Genomic DNA, 14,127 nt, shown 5'->3' with positions numbered 1-14,127 from the left:
AGTTGGTTTTTTTTTTTTTTTTTTACCAGAGCACTGCTCAGCTCTGGTTTATGGTGGTGCAGGGATTGAACCTGGGACTTTGGAGCCTCAGGCAAGAGTGTCTGTTTGCATAACCATTATGCTCTCTATCCCTGCCCAACCTTATCCTCATATGCTTTTAAAAATAACAATAGGGGGAGTCGAGCTGTAGCGCAGCGGGTTAAGCGCAGGTGGCGCTAAGCACAAGGACCCGCATAAGGATCCTGGTTCAAGCCCTGGCTCCCCACCTGCAGGGGTGTCGCTTCACAAGCTGTGAAACAGGTCTGCAGGTGTCTCTCTTTCTCTCCCTCTCTCTGTCTTCCCCCTCCCCTCTCCATTTCTCTCTGTCCTATCCAACAACGACAACAATAATAACTACAACAATAAAACAACAAGGGCAACAAAAGGAAATAAATAAATTAAAATTTAAAAAAAAATTAAAAAATAAATAAATAAATAAATAAAAATAAAAATAACAATAGGGAGTTGGGCTGTCGCGCAGCTGGTTAAGCACAGGTGGTGATGCACAAGGACCAGCGTAAGGATCCCAGTTCAAGCCTGAGACTCCCCACCTGCAGGGAGTCACTTCACAAGCAGTGAAGCTGGTTTGCAGATGTCTGTCTTTCTCTGCCCCTCACTGTCTTCCCTTCCTCTCTCCATTTCTCTCTGTCCTATCCAACAATGACGACAACAATAATAACTAAAAATAAAGAAATAACAATAGAGGGCTGAGCGATCATTCACTGGATAGGACCAGTGCCTTGCACCTGTGTGGCCCAGGCTCAAGGATCAGCATCATAGGGGAGGGTGCCAGGGAAAGTTCTAGTGAGTTCTCTTTCCTTCTCTCTGCATATATCTGAATGAAAAAGTCAGCCCAGGAGTGGTGAAACTACACATGACTGAGGCTCTAGGTATACAGTGGTGATAATGGTGATGACGGGGACAGGTTAGGTGATGATGCACCTGGTACAGTTCACATGATACAACGTTCAAGGACCAAACCCAAAGCCCCCAACCTAACCTGCAGGGGGTAAGCATCCCAAGCAATGGAATAGTGCTGCAGTTCTCTTTTCCCGTCTTTGACCCTAGTTCCATCCTATCAGAAAGAGAAGAAGAAGAAGACGAGGAGGAGGAAGGGGAAGGGCAAGAGGAAGAAGAAGAAGAAAGGAAAAAAGTCAGGGCCAGTGGAATCCCCAAGTCCCAAGTCCTGGGAATAACTTTGGTGGCAAAATAATAATAATAATAGTAGTAGTAGTAGGGAGTCGGGTGGTAGCGCAGTGGGTAAACTGCAGGTGGCTCAAAGCTCAAGGACTGGCATAAGGATCCCAGTTCGAGCCCCCAGCTCCCCACCTGGCGGGGAGTCGATTCACAGGTGGTGAAGCAGGTCTGCAGGTGTCTATCTTTCTCTCCCTCCTCTGTCTTCCCCTCCTCTCTCCATTTCTCTCTGTCCTATCTAACAACGATGGCATCATCAACAACAACAATAATAACTATAACAATAGGGAGTCAGGCTGTAGCACAGCAGGTTAAGTGCAGGTGGTGCAAAGCACAAGGACCAGTGTAAGGATCCCAGTTCGAGCCCTGGCTCCCCACCTGCAGGGGAGTCACTTCACAGGCGGTGAAGCAGGTCTGCAGATATCTTTTTTTCCCCCGTCTTCCCCCTCCCCTCTCCATTTCTCTCTGTCCTATCCAACAACAACTACAACAATAATAACTACAACAATAAAACAACAAGGGCAAAAAAGGGAATATTAAAACATTTTTAAAAAACAGTTTAAAAATAACTACAACAATAAAACAAGGGCAACAAAAGGGAATAAACAAATAAAATAAATATTTTTAAAAAAAGAATTAGTAAAAAAAAACATTTTATGGGAGTCGTGCGGTAGCCCAGCGGGTTAAGCGCATGTGGCGCAAAGCCCAAAGACCGCTGTAAGGATCCCAGTTGGAGCACCTGCCTCCCTACCTGCCGGGGCGTCGCTTCACAAGCAGTGAAACAGGTCTGCAGGTGTCTTTCTCTCCCCTCTCTGTGTTCCCTATCTCTCTCCATTTCTCTCTGTCCTATCCAACAACAACAATAATAACTGCAACAATAAAACAAGGGCAACAAAAGGGAATGAATAAGTAAATAAAAATCTAAAAATAAAACATTACATTTATTCTACTTTTGGATGGACACAGAAAGAAACTGTGAGGGAAGAGAGAGATGCCAGTTGCACTGCTTCACCACTCATGAAGCTTGCCCCCTCCAGGTGGGGCTAAGGGCTTGAACTTGGATCCTTGTGCATTGTAGCATGTGCACTCAACCAGATGCCCCAACACCTGGCCCCCTAATAGACATCTTTCTATGATTCCCCACCTACAGGGGGGTCACTTCACAAGCAGGTCTGCAGGTATCTTTATTTTTCTCTCTCTTTATTTTCCCCTCCCTTCTCAATTTCTCTCTGACCTATTCAACATAAAACAGATAAAATGGCTGCCAGTGGATTTATACTTCAGACACTGAGTGCTGGCAATAACCCTGGAAACAAAAAAAAAAAAAATTAATTCCACCGATCATATAGCTTGTCCCCCCCCTCCCACAATAGTATTGACAGTTGGCCAGTCTTTCTCCCCCCTCCCCGCTCTAGAACCAAGTTCAAACCTAGCTTTTTATATAATTTTATATAATGCAAAGTATGTGTCCTACCACTGAGCTATATACCCCTCCCCCAGCTTCATTCCTACTCTTTACTTTTCGCGCTTCTACTTACTATCTATCACTTAGTGAAATACTAGACTTAAAATTTTATTTTATTGTTTTAGAATTTTTTTAACTATCTTTATTTATTGAATAGAGACCGTCAGAAATCAAGAAGGTAGAGGGTGATAGAGAGGGAAAGAGTCAGAGAGACACTTGCAGCACAGCTTCACCACTCTCAAAGCTTTTCCCCTGCAGGTGGGGACCATGGGCTTGAACCTGGGTCCTTATGCATTGTAACATGTGCACTCAACCAGGTGCACCACCGCCTGAACCCTAAAGTTAAAATTTTAAGAGCTTTAAGCAGTGTCTTACAAATTGTTATAGGGTTTGTTTTTTGGATCTATACCAATATTAACATTTAATAATACTAATATTTGGGGGTGTATGAAAAGGAGGGAAACATATAATTGGCAGGTAGGGTAGGAGCATCATTTTCTGTGCCCATGGGATATGGAATAGATATGTCACTTTGCACTGAATGTGTTAATCAGTTTTTGTTAGCAGTGCAGAGTAATGAGGATATTAGCTACAACACCTACATTGGCAGCCAGCAGTATGCTTGTGAAATCTTTTAGAAAACAGAAATCTAGGGAGTCGGGCTGTAGCACAGCGGGTTAAGTGCAGGTGGCGCAAAGCACAAGGACCAGCATAAGGATCCCGGTTCGAACCCTGGCTCCCCACCTGCAGGGGAGTAGTTTCACAGGCAGTGAAGCAGGTCTGCAGGTGTCTATCTTTCTCTCCCCCTCTCTGTCTTCCCCTCCTCTCTCCGTTTCTCTCTGTCCTATCCAACAACTACGACAACAACAATAATAACCAACAATAAAACAACAAGGGCAACAAAAGGGAATAAATAAATAAAATAAACAATAAAAAAAAGAAAACAGAAATCTAGTTAAGAAATGTTCCTGAAGGAGCTGGGTGGTGGCGCACCTGGTCGAGTGCACGTATTACAATGCTCAAGGACCCAGGTTCGAGCCCCGGGTTCCCACCTGCAGGAGGAAAGCTTTGCGAGTGGTGAAGCAGTGCTGTAGGTGTCTCTCTGTCTCTCTCCTTCTCTGTCACCCCCTTCCCTCTTGATTTCTGGCTGTCTCTATCCAATAAATAAAAGTTTATAGGGAGTCAGGCAGTAGCCAGCAGGTTAAGTGCAGGTGTCACAAAGTGCAAGGACTGGTGTAACGATCCCAGTTCGAGCCCCCGGTGCCCCACCTGCAGAGGAGTCGCTTCACAAGCAGGTCTGCAGGTGTCTTATCTTTCTCTCCCCCTCTCTGTCTTCCTCTCCATTTCTCTCTGTCCTATCCAACAACAACGACATCAATAAGAACAACAATAATAACTGCAACAATAAAACAAGGGCAACAAAAGGGAGTAAATAAATGTTTAAAAAATTTTAGGAAAAATTAATGTTCCTAAACAACTGAAATATTTTAGAGGGGGCTGGATTATATAAAACAAAGTAAAAAAAAAAATTGCCCTCCAAAAATAAATTGTTTTTATTACTGAAAACCATTTGAAAATATAGTTTACCTGTGATCTGAGATGTGATCATGTAATTTTGTGGGACTTTAGGGTTTTGTACTTCAACTTTTCTTTTGTCACTTAGAGAACTTAAAGGTATATTTATGTTTGATGTAAAAATATTAATAATAGTGACTCTCTTTCTTTCTTTCTTTCTTTCTTTCTTTCTTTCTTTCTTTCTTTCTTTCTTTCTTTCTTTCTTTCTTTCTTTCTTTCTTTCTTTCTTTCTTTCTTTCTCCAGAGCACTGCTCAGCTCTGATTTACTGTGGTGCAAGGGATTGAACCTGGGACTTTGAAGCCTCAAGCATGAGAGTCACTTTTCATAATCATTATGCTGTCTGTCCCCTTGAATAGTGACTTTCTTACTTTGTATAGAATATATTTTCTTTTTTCCTTCCTCCCTTCCTCCCTTCCTTTCTTTCTTAATCTTATTACCAAAGCACTGCTCAGCTCTGGTTTATGGTGGTGCTGGGGACTGAACCTGGCACCTCAGTGCCTCAGGCATGAGAGTCTGTTTACATAACCATTGTACTATCCCCCCTGCCTTGTATTTTTAATATGCATTAAATTCCTTTCCCTTCCTGCTAATATATATTATAACATGCAGTGTCAGTGATTAAACTGACACTGGACACTTCAGCATGGAAACTCATGCTGAAGAATCCAGTGCTTTATCTACTACATCACTCTCTAGGGTGTGTCTTTTTGAAGTTTGGGGAAAAATAAACCTTAACAGAGGTAACAAGAAACATTTAAAAAATATTTATTTATTCTCTTTTATTGCCCTTGTAGTTTTATTGTTGTAGTTATTATTATTGTTATTGATGTTGTCATTTTGGATAGGACAGACAGAAATGGAGAGAGGAGGGGAGACAGAGAGGGGGAGAGAAAGACAGACACCTACAGACCTTCTTCACCGCCTGTGAAACGACTCCCTTGCAGGTGGGGAGCTGGGGGTTCGAACCGGGGTCTTTATCCTTATCCTTGCGCTTTGCACCACCTGCGCTTAACCCGCTGTGCTACCGCCCGACTCCCACAAGAAACATTTTTATTTAAGAATAGTGCTTAGGATATGTTCAAAGCCCAGAAGGTGGCACAGTGGATGAAGCATTGAACCCTTCAGCGTGAGGTTCAGAGTTTGATCCACAGTGTTGCATACACCAGAGTGATGCTTTGATTCTCTCTCTTAATTGTGTGTGTGTGTGTGTGTGTGTGTGTGAACATATGTTAAGAAAAGTTCTATAGTATAAATTGATGTGTGCATGAATGAAAAATATTTTTCTAAATTTGAACTTCATGTTCTGTGCTATAATCATAGGTTAACAATGGTCTTCAGTCCTTATTCTCATCCTTGTTTTCTCCGACAGCACAAGCATCATCTCCAATGTGTTTGATATATGCCCTTAATTATAGAAGCATATTTGTAAAATACTTACGGATGCTCTTAGATATGAATCTTTAATTCCAAAATTGCTCACTGTATCACACAGCTATAAAGTTTGATTATATAATTCTACCTGTAAAAATGCTGTAGATCTTACCCTGGTTTTTACATTTTCACTCAGCATTATTTGTTAAGATAGATGTTTAGGGAAGTATGTGTTGCTAATTGCTTCTAACTGCAGCATAGTCTCCCATGATGTGTACCTATTCCCATAGTGATGGATGCCTAGGCTACTGTAAACAGTGCTACCAATAACAGTCTTGTATGTGTCCATTATGGGCATGTTTGAGAATTTCTTTGGGACCTAGACTTAGTTGGCATAAGTACTGCCTGACTGCTGAATGGCAGACATTGCATTGCCAACCCCCCTAATTCTTGGTCCTTCTCTTCCTCTTTTTTCTCTCTTCCTTCCTCCCTTTCCTTCTCTCTTTCTTCAAAACATTTATGATTAATGAAAGAGAAGAGAGAGAAACAGCATCCTTCTGACACATGATGCAGGTGATCAAACACAGAGCCTCATACTTGAGAGTCCAGTGATCTCTCCACTGCACCACCTCCTGGACTTTTTTTTTTTTTTTTTTTTTTACCAGAGCACTACTCAGCTCTGGCTTATGGTGGTGCGGGGGATTGAACCTGGGACATTCGAGCCTCAGGCACAAGAGTGTGCATAACCATTATGCTCTCTACCCTCTGCCCTACTTTTTTTTTAAAGTTTTTTCTTAATTTTTTATTATCTTTATTTATTGTATAGAGATAATAAGAAATTGAGAGGGAAGTGGAAGATAGAGAAGGAGAGAGACAGAAAGACACCTCCTTCACCATTTGCAAAGCTTTTTCCCTACAGGGTTAGGCTTGAACCTGGGTCCTTGTGCATTGTAACATGTGCACTCAACTAGGTGGGCCACAGTGCAGCCCCCTCCTGGACTTTATTATTGGTCATGTTTCTAGGTTTTTCCATTTAGTAATGTTACATTTTATTTTATTTTTATTTAAAGAAATTTTTTTTTCTCATCTCCTGGGCATCAGTGCTCTAGACTGACCTTTTCAGATAAAAATGAGATGGGGGTGGGGCCAGGGGGGCTCGGTCAGTAGTGCAGTAGGTTAAGCTCAGGTGGTGCAAAGCACAATAACTGGCCCAGTTCGAGTCCCCGGCTCCAAACCTGCAGGGGAGTCACTTCACAAGCAGTAAAGCAGGTCTGCAGGTGTCTGTCTTTCTCTCCCCCTCTCTGTCTTCCCCTCCTCTCTCCATTTCTCTCTGTCCTATCCTACAACAGCAACAGCAAAAACAACAATGAAAACAACCACAACAACAATAAAACAACAAAGGCAACAAAAGGGGAAAAAATAGCCTCCAGGAGTAGTGGATTCATAGAGCAGACATAACTCTGGAGGCAAAAAAAAAAAAAAAGAGAGAGACAGTGGGAGGGAGGGAGAGATAGAGGAGAGAAAGAGAGAAGAGAGACTATAACACTGAAGCTTCAGTGCTTTAGAAGTGGGTCTTGAACATGGATCTCATATTGGCAAAACAGTGAACTAGCCAACCAAGTGAGCTATTTTGCCAGCCCTCATAATGTTTCATTTTAATTTGCATTTTTCTAACTACTGATAAGTTTGACCATTTCTTCTTATTCCAGTTAGCTGTTTCTTCTCTGTGAAGTAAGCATAAAGAACGTAGTAAGCATAAAAAATGTAGTATTTTGTTATCTTTAGAATTGGAGGATATTTCATCATGTGTTATATTTTGTAAGATACTAATGCATTTTGCTCAGTCTTTAAAAAACATATTTTATGTGAAAGCATAAGTATTATTCTCTTCATGACTCAAGAGAGCAGAAAACATTTCTTTTCCTCTCCTAGAAGCCATGTTTTTTTTTAAGCATTCAACTTGAAAGCCAAAAGACAATGCTACAATTAAACCCACTTGCTAATCTATTCTCATTGTCTTCATTTATGCCAAGACTGAGAGCAACTGTTTTTTTTTAACAGAATAGGTTTTTTAGGAAAGTGCTTCATTGCATTAGTTTTGTTCTCTCTCTCTCTCCCCCCCCCTCTCTCTCCCTGTGTGTGTTACTTAGGTGTGTCTTATGTTGGCACTGAGGATTCACCCTAGAACCGCAAAGATTCAGGCATGCCTGATGTTTGCATAGCCATCATGCTAGTTCCCCCAAGCCCCTTACTCTTACTGCATTGTTTTAAATTTTCCCTTGGTCATAATCAATAGATTATTTTTTAAAATTTAAGATCCAGCTGTTTTTTCTTATAGTCTACCTAGATGCCAGAAAACTAAGGAAATAACAGGCAACACCTTCTCTAACTGCTTGCCCATGAAGAACCAAACATTTAACCAGTCCCATGATTATCAAATCTCATAATCACTGTTATAGAACAGCAAATAGAAAATGTAGGTATTTTAATTTTAAAAGTATATGGGGATGGCCCTGGAGATAGCAAAGTAGGTAGAGCACCAGACTTGTGTGCAGGAGGTCCCAGTCTGTCCCTGGCACTGCAAATACCAGAATAATGCTTTGATTCTTCCTCTTTGTGTATGTTAATAAATACATGAATCTTAAAGTACTAGGGATAGAGATCACTATTGAGATACCATTTCATATGATCTCAGAGGAAGTTGAGCTACAGTTATCTCAGATTTATACAGGTACCCGACTATAATTTGTTTCTGTCTTCTGATAAAGAAGTGATTGACTCCAAATGTTCTCTGTCTTGTCCCAATAGATTTTCAGTATTTTCTCTTGCCTTTTCTGAGGGAGCAATAGTTTTCTTCATTTTTCCATTTTTACCAAAATGTGATACAACCATGCTGTTCCCATTTTCTTGGGTGAGACATTTGCTTGACTGAATGAAAGTGGAATTTTAATGTGTGAAGTGACTGATAGAACCATAAACTGTGAACTTTTCCCAGTAATACCATAATATGTTAAAAAAAATTTTCTTCTTTAAAAAGTTTTTGTGTTATCTTTATTTAGTGGATAGAGATAGCCAGAAATCGAGAGGAAAGCGGGAAGTAGAGAAGGAGATAGACAGAGACTTCACCGCTCACAAAGCTTTCCCCTTGCAGGGGCTCAAACCTGGGTCCTTGTGCATTGCAACATGTGTACTTAACCAGGTGTACCACCACCTGGCCCCTCTTTCCTTTTTTATCCTAGTTTTTGTTTTAAAAGAGTATTTGGTTGGGGGTGTTATTCTATGACTTTATAGCTGTACAACTTTATTGCTCTTCGTGGACTCTTTTTAAAATTTAAATAGAGGGGGCCAGGTGGTGGCGCACCTGGTTGAGCGCACATGTTACAGTGCACAAGGACCCAGGTTCGAGCCCCCTGGCCCCCACCTGCAGGGGGAAACTTCACAAGTGGTGAAGCAGTGCTGCAGGTATCTCTCTGTCTCTCTCCCTCTCTATCACCCCCTTCCCTCTCAGTTCTAGCAAATAAAGATTTAAAAAAAAATTTTTAAATTAAATAGAGACAGAAGGGTAGATACCTTTCTGGTATAGTGCTTCCTTGTGGTGCTGGGGTTCAAACCTGTGTCCTCATACATGGACATTATATATGTTGCTTTTATTTTTTTCAAACAAATCCACATTCTAAAATGTAGAGTTTTCCAAACACTTTGATTTTTCTTTTGCCAGAAAATTACTTTTTTTTCCCTTCCCTGTAGGTTTACTCAGAAATTGTACCAGAAAGAAGATAGTTTTCCATGTAATTTTTATAACACTCCTTTTAATTGTTTAAAAATATTCCTGTTTTTGCTGTTTATCAACCCTGAATTTGTATACAGCATGAGTTTATTACCTGCTTTCCCCGGTCCAACATTCTTTCCAAGATCTTCCATTTTCTACTCTTCTAGCTCTTTCTTCTGGTGTTTAATGCCTTATTTCTGAATGGTAGGAATGTACTGCTAGTTTTTTAAAAGTCTGTAGAGCATATTCCCTAGACTTTCTCATCTAACATCCTGGAATCTGCTTTCCTTTGTGTCCTAAATATTAACCGTATTGAAACTCGCCCTTTTATGGGCCCCATATCTTCTTCCATTGGTATTTGATCTTTAACTAAACAACTCCTCCATAAGGTCCCTAAGAAAAAGAATTATATGGAATGTAGATTTGTTTGAAAATTTGCATATATGAATGCTGTCTTACTTTTTTCTCATATTTGATTTGTATTTTACCTAGTTATGGAATTCTAGTTTAGCTTAATATGTTTAAGATACCATGGAGTGAATTAAAGCCTCATGCATGTGTACTGGTGAACAATCTTCCAAACCAACTTTTTTTTTTTTAAGTTTTAATTATCTTTATTTATATATTGGATAGAGACAGAAATCAAGAGGGACGTGGGAGATAGAGAGGGAGAGAAAGAGGGGGCTGGGCGGTAGCACAGCGGGTTAAGTGCACATGGCGCAAAGTGCAAGGATGGGCAGATGGATCCCAGTTCGAGCCCCCAGCTCCCCACCTTCAGGGGGTGTTGCTTCACAAGTGTCGAAGCAGGTCTGCAGGTGTCTATTTTTATCTCCTCCTCTCTGTCTTTCCCTTCTCTCTCAATTTCTCTGTCCTGTCCAACAACAACAGCTATAACAACAATAACAAATACAACAAGGACAACAAAATGGGAAAAATAGTGTCCAGGAGCAGTGGATCTGTAGTGCTGGCACCGAGCCCCAGTGATAACCCTGGAATCAGAGAGAGAGAGAGAGAGAAAGAGAGGCACTTGCAACACTGCTTCACTTTGCAGAGCTTTACCCCCTGCAGGTGGGGGCCAGAGACCCAAACTTGGGTCCTTGCACATTGTAACATGTGCTCAACCAAGTGTACAACCATCTGCCCCCCAAAACCAACTTTCTATTCCTTCATTTTTTAAATTTATTTATTTATTTTTAGTTTTGTTTGGGGTGGGGGGAAGGGAGTGTTAGTTTCATATGAGATAGAGAAAAGGAGAGAGAGAAACCAGACCACCACACTGGTATATGTTGTGCTAACGTTTACACCGGGAACCTTAGGTATAAATGTTCAGTGCTCTACTAGTTGAGCTATTTCCCCAATCACATAACTCTTCTTCTTTTTTTTTTTTTTTTGAGAGTGAGAAAGAGGAGAGAAAGCAAAGTGACTTTTGCTAGTACCATCACTGGCACACTCATGTGATATAAGAGCATTCAAACCCCAGACCTCAAGCATGGTAAGGTGCAACTTATACTGAGTGTGCTATTTCCTGACTTCCACCTAGGTATAGAATTCTGTGAATTTTTAAAAAAAATATCTATTTATTCCCTTTTGTTGCCCTTGTTGTTTTATTGTTGTAGTTATTGTTGTTGTTATTGATGCCATCATTGTTGGATTGGACAGAGAGAAATGGAGAGAGGAGGGGAAGACAGAGAGGGGGAGAAAAAGATAGACACCTGCAGACCTGCTTCATTGCCTGTGAAGCGACACCCCTGCAGGTGGGGAGCTGGGGGCTCAAACCGGTATCCTTATGTCGGTCCTTTCGCTTTGCGCCACCTGCGCTTAACCTGTTATGAACTGCCCAAATTCTGTGAATTTAATAGGCATTGCTCTCTAGTTATCATTTTTTGTTATACTTGTAAAATAATACCTAATTTGTAGTTTAGAGAATGCTATCTAGATTATTCTGGAGTTTATAGAGCAGTAGAAAAAAATTGTCTTTAAATACCTTAAAATGTTCTTTTTGCAAGTGTACAAACTGAGACCCAGAGAGTACAGTGACTCACTTATGTTCAGTCATCAACTTAGAGCTATAACTAAATCTCCAATGTCTTTTTAAAAAAAATTTTTAATTGTGTTTGTCTATTTGTTTTTATTGTCACTAGAGTTATCATTGAGTTTATAAGTGCCTGCACAGTGAATCCATCATCCCAGCTTATTCTTTTATTTTGATAGCACAGAGAAAATTGAGAAAGGGGAAGATAGAGAGGGAGAGATGCTCATGAAGCTTCCTTCCTGCAGATGGGGACAAGGGACTTGAACCTGGGTCCTAGCACATGGTAATGTACCCATTTAACTGCATGCTTCAGGCATGAAAGTCTTGGCACAGCCATTATGCTATCTCTTCAGCCCTATATATTGCCTTTAAAGGAGTAAGTTGTTTACCTAAAAGCTATGAACCTACCTAGAATCTTATGTCATTTTCCATTATTCTATCTTATATAATTTATATTTTACACAGTTAATTGGTGTAAAAATAAATTTAACTTTAGATACTCAGCTAGTTCTCTTATGAATTTTTTCCTTAGTTTTAGATTATATGCAAAGATATACTCTGAAAACGTAAAAGAAATGAAAAAAGTGAAAATTTCAGGAAGTAATCCCTTCATACTATTTTATTTATTTATTTATTTTGATATATTTATTTATTTATTGGATAGAGACAAAGAGAAATTGAGAGGGGAGGTGTAGGTAGAGAGGGAGAGAGATCAGCTTCACCACTCGTAAAGCTTTCCCCCTATAGGTGGGGACCAGGGGCTTGAACCTGGGTTCTTGTACACTGTAATGTGGGCATTTAATCAGGTGTGCCACCACCTGACCCCCCATACTTTTATTTATAGACCAGTCTATTTCTTTTTTTTTAAAGCTTTTAAAAAATATATTTATTTATTACTTATTCCCTTTTGTTGCCCTTGTTGTTTTATTGTTGTAGTTATGATTGATGTCGTTGTTGTTGGATAGGACAGAGAGAAATGGAGAGAGGAAGACAGAGAGGGGGAGAGAAAGATAGACACTTGCAGATCTGCTTCACCACTTGTGAAGCGACTCCCCTGCAAGTGGGGAACCGGGGGCTCGAACTGGAATCCTTATGCTGTTCCTGCGCTTAACCCGCTTTGCTACCACCCAACTCTCGACCAGTCTATTTCTTAAGTTACTGAATCTTTGATTGCTCTTAAAAAAAAAAAAGTACAGTTGTTTTCACTTGAATCTGTTAGTTCTGAGGACTGGTAGGGAATTCACTAAAGTGTATTGTAATAATACTGATCCTTTTGTTGAATTTATAAGTGAAGTTGCTTTCTCTTGCTCTATATTGCCCCGCCTTACAGCTTGTTTTCCCCTATAGGTTATAGAGAAGTGGAAACCTAAGCAATGACTGTGGAATAATATGGAAGAAGATGGGCAAAGCTTATTTAATGGGTAAGAAATAAATTTATAATAAAAGACTGTTAATAAAATTATTCATAATTGCATTATATATGTATGGTCAATCTAATAAGTGGCCATGGTTGGCATATGATAGGGTGAGTGATCAGTCACTGTGTTTGTCCTATCTTCATTTTTAAAAATTATTATTATTGCTTTAATAAAATGGAAATGTTGACAAGATCATAGGATAAGTGGGGTACATTTGCCCACCCCTAGAGCTCCATATCCAATCCCCTCCCCTGATAGCTTCCCTATTCTTTATCCCTCTGGGAATATGGACCCAGGATCATTGTGGGGTGCAGAAGGTGGAAGGTCTGGCTTCTGTCTTAACTTCATTTTTTACTTTCATCATCTTTCTTTTTACCATTGTGAAATTTTCAGTCTTGTAAATGAAAGTAAGAAAGAACACATCCTTTAATTTTTCTCCGCTTCCTTCAATCCTGAGGAATGGACCCGGGACCTCTTGTGTGCTAACACTGAGGGACCTCCCCAACCGATTATTTCACTGTGTCAGGAAGGGGAAGGAAGAAGGAAAAAGTGGAGGAAGAGAGGAGAGAAGGATATTTGGTATATGTTAACTATTAAGGATTCCAGGGGGCTAGGCGATGGCTCAGTGGGCTAAGCTCACATGGCGCAAAGCTCAAAGGCTGGCGTAAGGATCCTTGTTCAAGCCCCCAGCTTCCCATCTGCAGGGGGTCGCTTCGCAATCGGTAAAGCAGGTCTGCAGGTGTCTGTCTTTCTTTCCTCCTCTCTGTCTTCCCCTCCTCTCTCGATTTCTCTCAGTCCTGTCCAAGAGCAACAACAGCTATGACAACAATAATAACTACAAGCGCGACAAGAGCAACAAAATGGGAAAATGGCCTCCAGGAGCAGTGGATTCATAGTGCAGGCACCGAGCCCCGGCAATAACCCTGGAGGCAAAATAAATAAATAAATAAATAAATAAAGTATTCCAGTTGGTATTTTTATGTTCATCTATCCAAAAATGAATCTTCTTCTGGTGCACTACTATTAGAGTAAACAGCCTTGGATTGAGATAAACCCTAGCTGCAAGGATTTTTTTTTTTTTCATGATTTTTTTTTTTTTTTGCCTTCAAGCTTCATTTCTTTTAGAATATACTACTAAAATGAGTGGGAGAATACACACCTTCAACTATTAACACATATCCTATGATGTATACCATAGGTAAAAGAACAACTATAGTGATTTCATTTTTCCTGTAAAAAGTATCATTGTCAAAGATGGGTACA

The 14,127-nt window shown here is 40.3% G+C and overlaps 1 protein-coding gene across 12 annotated transcripts in view; it reads left to right on the top strand.

Moving 5' to 3' along the window:
• The window catches only part of USP49 (ubiquitin specific peptidase 49), a 105,835-nt gene that overhangs the window by 18,239 nt on the left and 73,469 nt on the right, over positions 1-14,127 (top strand). For all 12 annotated transcript variants that reach the window (XM_060189810.1, XM_060189811.1, XM_060189813.1 and 9 more), the window contains one exon: positions 12,794-12,867. The gene's annotated coding sequence lies outside the window, so the exon portion shown is untranslated. The remainder of the gene's footprint in view (positions 1-12,793; positions 12,868-14,127) is intronic.

The sequence above is a fragment of the Erinaceus europaeus genome, chromosome 4 (assembly GCF_950295315.1).
Source record: "Erinaceus europaeus chromosome 4, mEriEur2.1, whole genome shotgun sequence".
In the NCBI taxonomy this organism is placed as follows: Eukaryota; Metazoa; Chordata; class Mammalia; order Eulipotyphla; family Erinaceidae; genus Erinaceus; species Erinaceus europaeus.
This window is presented reverse-complemented; position numbering and strand designations above follow the sequence as displayed.